General features: G+C 48.9%; 1 non-coding gene across 1 annotated transcript; it reads right to left on the bottom strand.

Moving 5' to 3' along the window:
* Positions 1-7,799: 7,799 nt before the first annotated feature.
* Positions 7,800-7,906, bottom strand: LOC125108075 (U6 spliceosomal RNA). Its single transcript, XR_007129764.1, has one exon. It is a non-coding gene; the product is annotated as a U6 spliceosomal RNA (small nuclear RNA).
* Positions 7,907-14,267: the final 6,361 nt, after the last annotated feature.

Consider the following 14,267-nt stretch of genomic DNA (forward strand, 5'->3'; position numbering starts at 1 on the left):
CCAGCCCGTCTGGGTTACCCCGCACAAAGAGCTGAGCGGGTTCCCACACGGCTGGAAGAAACCCCGAGGCTGAGAAGCAGAGCGAGGAAGGGACTGGAGGCGAGAACCGTCACGGGGAACCATCTCCTGCACCCACGGGGGGAGTAAGGAGGACCTAGGGGATATGAGGTGAGACACTGCCGGGCGCCTGCAGCCACCACCACCACCACCACCACCACCACCAGCACCGGCCGCGGCTCCGCCTCTCCTGCTCCATGACTCCTGCAGGTTCAAAGCTTCTACTGCATCATCCTGGACTCTTGGCTCTAGTTTCTGCGGATCTCTGGGTTTCTGTGTCACTCTGACGCCCACGTCTCTAGGTAAGTCTTGCCTTTAACCTGTCCTCCAGAGAAGCTTGGGTGGCCATGACTTCCCACCAGCCCAGCTCTTCAGCACTGGCCACCAGCACTGGCTGCCCTCGCTCCATGTGCTGATCCTCCCTCAGTCCACGTTTCCAAGGTTCCAGAAATAAAGCATAAAAACGGGTTCAGCAGGAGATGGGGTGTGACGGCACCCAGGGTCACCCAGACGGCTTGTCAGTAGGCGTACAGTTATGCCCCTTGACAAAGGAGGATATTGGGGTTCGGTGGAATTCAGAAACTTGCCTCAGGGCACAGTCATTTAAGAGCAAGCGTGGACTCGAACCGAGTCTCCTGATTCCAAATCTCATACTCTTTCCACATAATCATTTTACCTCTTATACAGTGAATGGAACCTCCAAGTGCTGAGTGTTAGGAGAATCTTCTCATGAGAATCTATCTGGCAGGTTACTTCACTATCCAAAAGGATCTGCCCAGGGATCTGGAGACTTCCAGGGTCCTGGAGGACAGAGCCCAAGATTGAACCCGCAATAAACAAACCCGCACCTCTTGTGCCAGACCAAATAGCACTTCTTACGAAATTCTAGTGGAGCAAGTGGGAGCAGACGCCGAAGATTTCAGAGAAAAGGTTGTGGGAGAAAAGCAAGAGATCGAGAAGAATTCTGATTGTTCCCTTCGATGTCCCTGAGAACTGGGGAAAGCTGCGTAACCAGTCATGGTCCTGGTGGCAAACAGTAGGAGCCAACTGGCTAGCCCACGCTGGAAAGGGTTCATGGGGAGACTGTGGGATGGCTCACAGAATGGCGGGAAGGCTAGGGAAGCAGTCTAGGCTGGAACCGAGGGACCTTCGTCTGCCTAGACTAAACCACAGGAATGGCCAGCTGGAATCTCCATTCCTGGACACCCTGCTGGCCTGGCAGCTCTGGGGTGCCTACCGCCCCCTGCTGGGACCCAGCGCCACTCTCAGCTCTGGATCCTGGTCACATGGCCGTCCTGGTGGGTGGGTGGTGCTATCTGATCCATTTCTGCTTCTGGGATGGGAGTTGAGGGCTGGAGATAATGCCTCAACTCAGAAGTGTCTGGAGGCTGGGCAGCCAAAGGGATGAGTGTTTTCAGAACTATCGTTACTCTTCCTCGACACGGGACACCACCTGGTTCTTCCGTGACACTGTGGCTCAAGGCTCTTCCTTCTTAAAACTTTCTCCCTCCCGAGACTTCCTCCTGCAACTCGTCTTCCTCTGAAGCCACGTGTCTTGAAAGGACTGTCCATACTCATGGTCTCCCCTTTGTCACCACCCCAGCCAGCAGTCTGCCATTTCTTCCCAGCACTCCACCCACTGGAACTGCCCACCGATGGGTTACCAGGAGCTTCCGGGTGACAGCCCCACTTGTCGATTTCCGTCCGTCTCTGCACTTGGTGAAACCCTCCACTCCCTAGTTACCTGCTTCATTTCGCTTTTAACTGAGGTCGTATGTTACGCAGTACACAGGGGTAGCTTGGAGTTTGATGGGGCCTGAAGCTGATGCATTCGGAGGAAACTTCCTTAAGAAAAATAAGATGGAGTTGTATAAAGCGATTGCTGGAGCCCCTTCCGGGCATTCAAAGGAGCTGCTGCCAGTGAGGGGCTGCAAAGCTTAAGCTCCATTAATTTCATGAATCATCCCCAAGAAGAGACAAGCTAGTTTTGGGGACCATTCTCTATCAACGGGCATGATGTGTCTGTCGGTTTTTTGCCGTTACCAAAACACAAAGAAAGTTCGAACAGGCAACTCTTTTGTGAACACATGCCTTTCTCTGCAACAGACAAGCACTGCCGAGTGCTGGGTCGGCAGAAACGGAAAATGACTGTTTCATTTTTATTTTCAGGTTTTATTTCAAGGAGGACTACATTGCCCTTCAAATAGGCGTCACTAAATACCACTCCAACCAGCCATTGCGGTGGGAATTCTCAAACATCCTTGCCAGCACTGGGTATTATAATCTTTTTTGGGGTTTTTTTTTTTTTTGACAAGCTAATAGGAAAAATAAAAAGGCATTTTAATGTTATTTTAATTTACTGTATTAATTTCTAAGGCTGTTGTAACGAATTACCACACACTGGCTGGCTTTAAAAACCCAGAAACTGACACCTGGGTGGCTCAGTCGGTTAAGCATTGACTCTTGATTTCGGCTCGGGTAGGGTCATGGTCTCAGGGTCAAGCTCCGCACGAAGCATGGAGCCTGCGGGAGGTCCTCCCCCTCCCTCTCCCCTTCCCCCCTATTTGCGTGCGTGTACTTGGGTGCTCTCTCTCTCTCTTTCTTTTTCTCTCTGTCTCTCAAAACAAAAGCAAAAAGCCCAGAAACTTATCATCTCACAGTTCTGGAGACTAAAATATGAAATCGAGAGCCAGTGGGGCCATGGCTCTGAATCCTATTAGGGGACCATCCTTGCTTGCCTCTTCCTAGCTTCTGGTGCTGGTCACCCACCTTCGGCATATCGCTCCAATTCTCTGTCCTCACATGGCGTTCTCCCTGTGTCTCTGGTGTTACATGGCCCTCTTCTTATAAGGAGGACACTAGTCATGCTGGATTATGGGCCCACCCCACTCCAGTATGACCTCATCTTAACTAATCACCTCTAGGACAACCCTGTTTCCAGATAAGTCACATTCTGAGGTATGGGGGTTAGGATTTCCACATATTTTGGGGAAGGGGGACACAATTCAGCCCATGACATTGACCTTCCTCTAATTCCTAGGGGCATGGAACTTCTCTTTTACTAGAAATGTGGATCCTTTCTTCTGCAAATGGCCTTTCCATATTGGTAGCCCAGTCTTCTATTGGGCTGTGTGTCATTTCCCTGTTTCTTTCTGTATCATTTTGATCTTTATCGTGATGAACCTGTCATATGTGTGGCAAAGGTTTGCTCTCAGCTCATAGCAGGTGCTTTCACTTTGGTTTTAGTGTCTGCCTTGACAGCTGTGACATAAAACTCTCCACGTTTCCCTCCTGCTTCTCTGGCTCAGCATCTGTTGTTCCTCCTCGCTCCCTTCCCTTGACACTTTCCCCATCTCAAATGGCACCACATCCATCTCTGCTCCAGCCAGAAACATGGCACCTCCTTTGATCTTCCTTCTCCCTCATCCTCTGTATCTGACTTATCACCAGGCTCCACCATTCAGCCTCCTAGGGGCTCAGTCAGTTGAGCATCTGACTCTTGATCTCGGAGTTGTGAGATCGAGCCCCACATTGGGCTCCGTGCTGGGAATGGAGTCTGCTTGGGATTCTCTCTCTCCCTCTCCTTCTGTTCTGCCCCTCACCTCATGTGCACTCTCTCTCTCTCAAAAATAAAAAATAGGAGCGCCTGGGTGGTTCAGTGGGTTAAGCCTCTGCCTTAGGCTCAGGTCATGATCTCAGGGTCCTGGGATCCAGCCCCACATCAGGCTTTCTGCTCAGCGGGGAGCCTGCTTCCCCCCCACCCCACACCTCCTGCCTCTCTGCCTACTTGTGATCTGTCAAATAAATAAATAAAATCTTTTTTAAAAAATAAAAATTGGGGTGCATGGGTGGCTCAGTGGGTGAAGCCTCTGCCTTCAACTCAGGTCATGACCTCAGGGTCCTGGGATCGAGCCCCACATCAGGCTCCCTGCTCAGCGGGGAGCCTGCTTCCCCCTCTCTCTCTGCCTGCTGCTCTGTCTACTTGTGACCTCTCTCTCTGTGTCCAATAAATAAATAAAATCTTTTAAAAATAAATAAATAAATAAAAATTTAAAAACACAAAAGTAAGTATAGTAAAAGTATAGCAAAAAATAAACAAGTAGGTATAGTGCTGATTTATATGAAGTAGACTGATGTTTATTAAGAAAAAGAAGCAGAAAAATGGACAGAGAAGAGGGAGGAGCTACTTTGGGCAGGAGGGTTAGCGAGGGCCTCTCGAAGATGGTGGCATAGAGCAGAGCTCTGAAGGTAGTGGAAAGTGAGCATGCAGATAAAGGCCCAAGCTGGGGACAGACTTGAGTGATGTATAAATGGGGACTCACTGGCAGAGAGTATTCTAAGACACGGGATTGGGTTAGATGAATTTCAGTAGAGAAGCAAAGGGATCCAAAGAACATGTAGAGGGCAGGAGCCCACCATGCCCTATGCCGCCCAAACCCACACCTCCCAGCTCACCTCTCATCTCCGAGAACCCCAGCTCCACGTGGTTCTGAACATCCCCTATTTTGCCCCACTCTCACATAATTACCCTTGTCTTATACTGGGCCCTGTCATCAGCAAATACAGCACACCTTACAGAACATCCATGCCTAACATCTCGGTCTTGGACCTCCACTTCCAACTCTATTTCTAGCTCCTTTCTTTTAGTCTCCTGATATGACAATTCTTCCTCACTTTTGGGATCCCTAAGCCACCGGCCTTCCATCTTTTAACCGGTCCTCACTCCTTCCTAGGTTAGACTTGAGGTCCATTATCCATCATCCTTGCAGAGCCGCTGATATGTCTCAAGCATGCTGAATGTTCTCATTTTGACTTCATCACACGAATCTCAAGTAGGTCCTATGTGTGATGAAGTTAAAATGAGAACAGCGCTGCTCAGAAATCCAGCACCCACCCAAAAATGCTGATCCATTTTTTTTTCTCCCACCTCTCTCAGAGATAGAGAAGTAATCAGTCATAAACACGGGCTCCTTCTTGGCACTGGTTACATAGATATTTTGTCTGGATGAAGGCTGTCAGGGGGCAAGGAGATCTGAGGGCTGGCTACCCATCCCGTGGTGGGAGGTCCTGGGGCCAGGGTCCAGGGCTTTTGATTTGTTTTTTAAAGATTTTATTTATTTATTTGACAGACAGAGATCACAAGTAGGCAGAGAGGCAGGCAGAGAGAGAGGAGGAAGCAGGCTCCCCACTGATCAGAGAGCTCGATGCGGGGCTCGATCCCAGGACCCTGGGATCATGACCCGAGCCGAAGGCAGAGGCTTTAACCTGAGCATGCAGATGGGCCAGGCGTTTCGGCTGTCCCCGCAGAATCAGGGGAGCTAGACCGCGGGCACCATGTGCCACGGCAGAAGGACTTGCTGAGACCTGGAAGCCTGGCGGTGGGATGAAGTCGTTCCTCCCTGCAGGTGACGCAGCAGCCTGGGGTGGTCAGATTTGGGTTTGGGGCCACAGCTCCAGAGTGTGGTGTGTGGATTGGAGGAGACCCGGCCAGGGACGAGGCTGCTGCAGGAAGCCAGCCGGGGAGCATGAGTGACAGCAGCAGCAGCTTGGAGCTATATTTGGGGGCGAAGGCCACAGATCTCAGAGGGAGTGGATTTCGTCAACAAGACTTCTTTTTTTTTTTTTTTTAAAGATTTTATTTATTTATTTGACAGACAGAGATCACAAGTAGGCAGAGAGGCAGGCAGAGAGAGAGAGGAAGGGATACAGGCTCCCTGCTGAGCAGAGAGCCCGATGCGGGGCTCCATCCCAGGACCCTGAGACCATGATCTAAGCAGAAGGCAGAGGCTTTAACCCACGGAGCCACCCAGACACCCCCAGGGCTTTTGATTTGCACAAGTTGGGTGGTGAGACTAGAGGGGCCCCTGAAGGGGGAAGGACATGGTGTCTGTTCATCAACAGTAGCTTGGAAAGTGCTCGGCATCATCTGGGGTGGGAAGAGGAGATTCTATGTGGGAGTACAGATGGAAAAAGAGAGTTGGGATGAGTTTGGTGTTCCAAAGGAGTTGGGATCCTCTCTGGGTGTCTGGCCTCCGCAGGAGAGCTAAAGCAACTCCTGGGACCCCGAGACACCCACCACCATTCACCTGTGTCAAGGAGGACTGTGAGCCATCTTGCCCCCCAGGAGGGTCTCCCATGAGCAGCTGCCTCACACTACCTACTGGCTGCCTGGCTAGTGATGTCTTTCTGTCTGGAGGCCTCACTCAGGGCATTGAAAGTCTTCCGTGTGGGGCGCCTGGGTGGCTCAGTGGGTTAAGCCGTTGCCTTCGGCTCAGGTCATGATCTCAGGTCCTGGGATCGAGTCCCGCATCGGGTTCTCTGCTCAGCAAGAAGCCTGCTTCCCTCTCTCTCTCTGCCTGCCTCTCTGTCTACTTGTGATCTCTCTCTGTCAAATAAATAAAAAAAAAAAAAAAAAGAAAGAAAGTCTTCCGTGTGAACAATGACCTTGTCAATAGCCCATGAGGTATGTCAGCACTCCCCTGAATAGGCAGGGTCTCTGGACTCCATCTGGAGGGGGTGGGGCTCGTGTTATTGGAAAGCCCCTACCACTTGATCTGGGAGGCCTCTTCCTAGAAGGAGCGTGGGTTGATCCCCCCCCTGTGGAGACTGTGGTGACACCTACTTCCCATATCCTCGCATTTCAGGGCCTTGCCCTTTTTGGAAAAGACACCAATGCTATTTAATTCTTTCCCCAAATGGGGTGTGGTGGGGGTCTTCTAAGCCCTCTCAGTGCGCAGAGTTTCCCAAATCTACCTGCTTAGCTCCCACCCCGTCGCCACGTCCCTAGTGTGTGTCCTCTCTCCCAGATTGCTGCCTCGGCTTGCTTACTGGTCCCTCTGGCTGGTGGACTCACCCGCCCCCCATCCATCTTCTGAAGCCCAATTCTGGTTACATCAATCCCTTGTTTCCCGTCAGGGTTGGCAAACTTCAGCCTGTAGGCCAAAGCCAGAATGCTGCCTGTTTTGGTATCGCCCCTGAGCTAAGACTGGTTATTACATTTTTTTAAAAAGATATTATTTATTTATTTGACAAACAGAGATCACAAGTAGGCAGAGAGGCAGGCAGAGAGAGAGAGGAGGAAGCAGGGTCCCTGTGGGGCAGGGAGGCCCGATGTGGGGCTCGATCCCAAGACCCTGGGATCATGACCTGAGCCGAAGGCACAGGCTTTAACCCACTGAGCCACCCAGGCGCTGCCCCTGGTTATTACATTTTTAAGTGGTTGGAAAAAATTCAAAAGAAGAATGTATTCCGTGACTTTTAAGAGTTATATGAAATTCAGGGGGCGTCTGGGTGGCTCAGTCGGTGACTCTTGCTTTCAGCTCAGGTCATGATCTGAGATTGAACCCCATGTCAGACTCCACACCCAGTGTGGAGCCTGCTTCAGAGTCTCTCTCTCCCTCTCCCTATGTCCCTTCCCTCCCCTTCTCCCACCCCTGCTCATGCATATGTGCACCTGCTCTTTCTCTAAAAAAATTTTTTAATTAAATAAAATAAAAATATATTGCTTTAAAAATTATATGAAATTCACATGTCAGTGTGCATAGAGAAAACTTTATTGGAACACAGTTACACTATGACCTATGGCTTCTCTCCTGCTATCCCAGCAGAAGTGGAAAGTTGCAATAGTCTAAAATACCTACCATGGGGCCCATTATATAAAAAGCTCGCCAACTTCTCCTTTAGGTCACATATGTATTCCCATTGCCTCCAGATTAAAATCCAAACAGCAAACTCTTTTTTTTAAATATGCGGAACACTTCACGAATTTGCGTGTCGTCCTTGAGCAGAGGCCACGCTAATCTTCTCTGCATCATCCCAATTTTCGTATATGTGCTGCCAATGTGAGCACCAAACGGCAAACTCTTCAACATGACCTTCAAAGTCCTTTGCAACCCGTCTCCCAGTTCAGCTTCCAGGATGTTCAACTTCTTGCAGTTTCACATTCTGGAATTCTTCCCACTTTTTAAACATGCTCTCACTCCCCTTCTCTGCTTGACCAACTTATACTCGTACTTTCAGGCTCTGCCCTGGTGTCCCTGTCCTCCAGGGAGCCCTCCCTGACTCTCCCCAGGGCTGATTAAATGTCTCTCTGGTGAGTTCCCTCAGACCCCTCTACCCCACTACCTGCCACAGGTCAGGTCTATGGGAGGTTAGCGGCTGCAGAGAAGCCAAATAGAAGCTCCTGACTTAGAAGTGTCAGTTAGATTGAGTAATTAAAGGATTGGTGACGACCTCCAAGAAAAATTTCAGTAGAATTGGGAGCAGAAGCCAGGTTGCTTTGGGGAGGAAGTGGTGTATCAGGAAACTGAGGCAGTCAGTGTAGACAACTCTTTCAACACGTGCTTTGGCTTAAGAGGGGAAGGGTCTAGTTGCTGGAAAAGGACCCAAGGTGGAGGGAGTGGGGGAGGAGACATGTGGGGACTCTTGTTTGTTCTTAGTGAGGTATCAGTAGGGAGACATCAGAGAAGCCCGAGAGAACATCAAGGAGCTGAAGGTGGAATCCAGTTTGGGATCCTGCGCGGTGGGGTGGATGGCCTTAGGCGGTGTCTTAGTCAGTGCGGGCTGCTATGACAACATACCACAGACTGGGAGATTTGCAAACAGCAAACATGTATTTCTCACAGTCCTGGAGGCTGGGAGTCCAGGTTTCACACTGCATTACATGGTGGAAGGATCAGAGAGCCCTCTGGGCCCTCTTTTATAAGGACACTAATCCCATTCATGAGGGCTTAGCCCTCATGACCTAATCACCTCCCAAAGACCTTACCTCCTAGTACCATCACATCGGGCATGAGGGTTTAACATTATGACATTTGTGGGATACAAACATTCAGCCCATAGCAGTTGGTAAAAGGACATGTCTTCCTTTTACCTTATATTGGGGGCAATATGTGGGTGCAGTCAGGGGGCACCTGGATGGCAGGATGATGGGAGAGTCCCTGTCTGAAGACTTCCAGCTTCTGAGTATAAGAGAAGGAGAGGTTGGAGGTTTGGGGAGACTGGTGCGGGCAGGGTGAGCCGATAAGGAAGACAGAGCGTCCGGTGAGTAGTCTCAGAAGCCTTGTTATGGTTGACGTCCATGAATTAAGGGCACCGGACTCTGTGGTGACGTGGTTTTCTCCAGCAGAGCAGAGGGTCCCAGTATCCCCAAGGACAGGAAGAGCGATCAGACTGCCCTGAGTTGAGGTTCCCAGACAGGTGCAGCAGAGAGATGGCTCAAGAGAAGCCAGGAGGTTGTTGAGAGAGTGGTCAGGGTGGGGAACTGTGGCATCCCCGCAGGAGGGGGAAGGAAGTGAAGACAGGAGGAGTGGAGTCAAAGACCATCTTAAGGTAAAGAACAGGAAGTGTGAGCTCGGCAATGAACCAACCGCTGGAGGGGAGGTAGGAACCAACCTACCTCACTAAGAACCAACCACAGGGAGAGAAAGGGCTCCAGGGGTGTCAAAACACGGGGTGAGGTCACGACGTCCACAGTTTGGCGCTGTGGATGGAGGGAGGTGGAGTGACGAGGTGAGAGGGAAGGCCCAGAGCTGAGCACACAGGCTGTCCATGGTGTGGCCCGACACATGGGCACGCAGACAGCACAGCAAAGGAGGGCGTGGGGATGAGAGGAAAGAGAAAGCAAGTCTGGGCCCAAAGTTGCCGTGAAGGGGTGAGGCAAGAACTTCAGAGGAGACGGGGTCTTGACCAGACTCTAGAAGATAATGGCCTGGAGGGAGCCTCAGGCAGGTGCACCAGGGGCAAGGAAGGAGGGCAAAGGAACACTGGGAGGGTACGGGAGAGGGGGTGGCCTCACAGAAGAGCCCGACTTCTGTTCAGACAGAGGCTCCAAACTGCAGGCCCACAAGCCAAACCCCCACCGCCATGCTTTGCTTGCTCAGAAAATGAAGTCAATATGAAAACTATCAGGAGGTTTCTAACAACGTTTCAGATGGCAGGTCTTTTTCTGATCGTTTTTTTCTGGGGTAGAATTCCTATACCATAAGATTCTCCATTTTAATGTGTATAACTCACTGGTTTCTAGTACATTCACAAGGCTGTACAACCGTCATTGTTACCTAATTCTAGAACACTCCTCTCAACCCCCAAAGAGCTCTGGTTCGCATGAGCAATCATTCCTGCTCCAGCCTGAACCCCAGCAACCAACCAATCATCTCTCTCTATGGGCTTCCCCATTGGGAACGTTTCATGTGAACAGATGACAATAAGTGGACTTTTGTGTCTGGGCGTCTGTCGCTGAACGTAATGTTCCCGAGGCTCAATCATGTTGTGACATGTTTCACTACTTCGTTCCTGTCTACGGCCGAACCATATTCCACTGGATGGACGTACCACATGGTGTTGCTGTGGTCATTCCCTGACGGACTTCCGGGTTGTGTCCACCGTGGGACCTTATGAATATTACTGCTGTGAATATTCACATACACGTTTTTGTGCCAACTGTTTGCTTACATACCTAGGAGTAGACTCCTGGGTCACGCGGTGGCTCTAGGTTTCACTTTCTGAGGCGCGGTTCACAGTTTCACAGCCCTGCACCGGTTGGCTTTCCCACCAGCAGGGTGGGAGGGTTCCTTGCCTCTCTTGAAACCACTGGAGACCTGGCGGGACTGAGTCCACATTCTGCACATGAACCTGGCTCAGGACACTTGGGCTCTCCAGCTTGTCACTTTTGTCACCACAGGCAGTGGGCACGTGGGCATCTACTCTCCCCCCACCCCTGCCATTAGTCCTTCACACATCATGCATTTTCCTTACCTGCCAGGCCCCAGAGGTAAACCCTAGGCTGTGTCATGGGAAGAGCAGCAAGACGGTGGGTGATTTTGTTAAGCAAGAAGCAGCTTTCGAAAGGACCAAGTGAGAAGGTCCTTGGGAGGGTAGAGAGCAAGGGTTTGTTAAGACAGGACAGGAGGGGCACCTGGGTGGCTCAGTGGGTTAAGCCTCTGCCTTCGGCTCAGGTCATGGTCTCAGGGTCCTGGGATCCAGCCCCACATCGGGCTCTCTGCTCGGCGGGGAGCCTGCCTCCCGTTCTCTCTCTGCCTGCCTCTCTGTCTACTTGTGATCTCTGTCTGCCAAATAAATAAACAAAATATTAAAAAAAAAAAAAAAAAAGGACAGGAATGACAGAGCAGTGTGGAGAAAAAGGATGACCAGAGTTGCTGATCTTTTGGGCAGTGACCAATAAGAGGTATGGCGGGCTGGGCATCCTTGCCTAAGGGCTGAGGCCTAGCCCCTTCCATGGTGGTCCTGGTGGATAGAGAAGGGCGAGGGCTCCAGGCCCTGCAGCCCAGTGACTTACAAACTCCAGGTAGAATTGGTCTCAATCTCGATCAGTACTGTCCAATAAGGAGAGTTATGAGCCACATATGTTATCAAACTCTTTTTATCTTTGCCAATCATTGAGTCTAAATGGTATCTTGCTGTGGTTTTAATTTAAGTGAGGTTAAGCATCTTTTAATATATTTAAGAGCCATGTTAATTTCCTTTCCTGTGAACTCTTTGTTCACACCCCATGACTGCTTCTCTATAGGATTTTAGTCTTGCACTTTGATTTATAGACGTTCTTCTTCTGCTACAGAAATTTGTCTGCATATGTGTTGCATATAGTATTGTTCTGTTCATTGTCTTTTGATTTTGTTATTTTCTCTGTGAAAAATTTTAAGATTTTTATTGTGGTCAAAGTTGATGACTTCTAAGTTTTGAGTCATGCTTCAGTAAACCCACCCCACTGCAGGATTATAAATTTTTTTAGTCTGATTCTTTTGTGATTTCATATTTTAGATTTATATCTTAGAGCTGTTTGAAGTTCATTTAGTGTAAGTAATGCAGGAAGGATACAAATGCATTTGTTTCCAGATGCTGTTTCTGGAATTTCTGTCTTATTTTATTAACTGATTTGTGTTCCCTCAAAAAATGATTTTTTAAAAAAGATTTTATTTATGTATTTGACAGAGAGAGAGCACAAACAGGGGGAACAGCAGAAGGAGAAAGAGAAGCAGGCTCCCCGCTGAGCAGGGAGCCCCACGCAGGACTCGATCCCAGGACCCTGGGATCATGACCTCAGCCAAAGGCAGAGGCTTAACCATCTGAGTCACCCAGGCGCCCCCCAAAAAAGATCTTTAATTACCATAGTTTTACAGTATTTTAAGATTTATTTATTTATTTGAGAGAAAGAGAGCAGAGGTGGGGGCAGCGGGAGAGGGAGAGAATCTTAAGAGGACTCCCCACTGAGCATGGAGTCCAATGAGGGGCTCTATCCCAACACCCTTAGATCATGACCTGAGCAGAAATCAAGAGTTGGGCGCCCAACCACCTGAGCCACCCAGACACCTCTATAGTATGTTTTAAAATCTGCTTGGGCTGCCCCCCAACTTCTTACTCTTCTTGAGAATTTTCTTAGGGTTGCCTGCCTGACTCAGTTGGTAGAGGTGAGGCTCCTGGTCTCTGGGTTGTGGGTTCAAGCTCCACACTGAGTGCAGAAATTACTTAAAAAAAATAGAAAGAAAGAAAAGAAAAAAGAGGAGTGCCTGAGTGGCTCAGTTGGTTAAGCCTCTGCCTTTGGCCCAGGTCATGATTCTGGGGTCCTGGGAGGGAGTCCTGCATTGGGCTCCATGCTCAATGGGGAGTCTGCTTCTCCCTCTCCTGCTCCCCCTGTTTGTGCGCTCTCGCTCTCTCTCTTTGACATACAAATAAAATCTTTAAGAAAAGGGTGGTTCAGTCAGTTAAGCATCTGCCTCTTGATTTCAGCCGAGGTCATGATCTCAGGGTCATGAGCTCACGCCCCACCTCAGGCTCCGTGCTCAGCTCCGAGTCTGCTTAAGAGTCTCTCCCTCCCTCTCTGCCTCCCGCCTCTCACATTTGCTCAGGTGAGCTCTCTCTCAAAATAAATAAATAAATAAATAAATAAACGAACAAACAAATAAATAAATAAATAAAAGTAATCTTGACTCTTAAAAGCCAGCTTTTCTGTTTCTTTTGGGGAGCCCACATTAAATGTACAAATTAATGGAGAAAGAGTTGATATCTTTCTAATACTGGTTTCCCTCCTTTTCTGACACAAAGCGCCACATAATCTATTCCGCTCCTTCCTTTCTTTCACTCAGCAGTATATCCTAGTGATCTTTCCCTCTCACTTCGTAGATGTTCCTTATCCTTCTGTACATCCGCAGAGCATCTTACTGGTAGATGAACCTTAGCGTGTTGACTGGTCCCCTGTACACAAATACTTACCCTTTGCATCTTTCACTATTACAAACACAACTCATTAGGTGTGCACACACACACCACTCTACCCCAGAGACTTTGTGCTCCTCTCCCCCAACCCCATGGCTCACCTCATCATCTCCTTTCTTCTCCAGGAAGCTCATCTCAGCCACCTGGCACTCCCAAGCTCCCTACTCTGCTTGACTCTTCTGTTAGCAATCACCACCTTCGAACATGCTGTATTGTTTACTTTTACAATTACATTTGCTATCTGCCTCCTACCACCAGATTGGAAGGGTTTCAGTTTTGGTTTGGGTTTCATTTTGTCCAATTTATTGTTTACTCATTTGTGTTCTTGGCATACGGAAGAGTATCTGATGAAGAATGAATAAGCACTCAGGAATAATGGTTGAAGTAGTGAATGACTCTGCAAACATATTGGTGAGATAAATTCCCAGAACTGGAATTTCTCCCTCGAAATGTAAATCTTCCATTATATTTTCAAACTAATCTTTTTATATTTAACAAGACTACTGTTTTTTATTTTTTAACTTTTTTTTAGAGAGGGAGAGAAGTGGGGAGGAGAAGTAGAGAGAAGGGGAAGAGAGAATCTTAACCAGTCTCTATGCCCAGCATGGAGCCCAACACGGGGCTTGGATGTCACACCATGACATCATGACCTGAGCCAAAATCAAGAGTTGGATGCTTAACCGACTGGGCCACCCAGGCTTCCCTAAGGCTATTGATTTTTTTTTTTTTTTTTAAAGTAATCTCTACACCCAATGTGGGGGCTCAAACTCACAACCTCAAGATCACACTTGGAGTTGCACACTCTACCAACTAGCCAGGCACCCCAAGCCTATGGTTATTGCTTACTAAATTTGTACTCAAACACCTACTGAATTCTTTCTGGGTTACAGATTTTTAGTTGAATTTCTTACATTTTCTAACTTATAATTGTATCATATTGTCTTTAAATAATATCCCCTCTTTTTTAATCACTATATCTC

The sequence above is a fragment of the Lutra lutra genome, chromosome 8 (assembly GCF_902655055.1).
Source record: "Lutra lutra chromosome 8, mLutLut1.2, whole genome shotgun sequence".
In the NCBI taxonomy this organism is placed as follows: domain Eukaryota; kingdom Metazoa; phylum Chordata; class Mammalia; order Carnivora; family Mustelidae; genus Lutra; species Lutra lutra.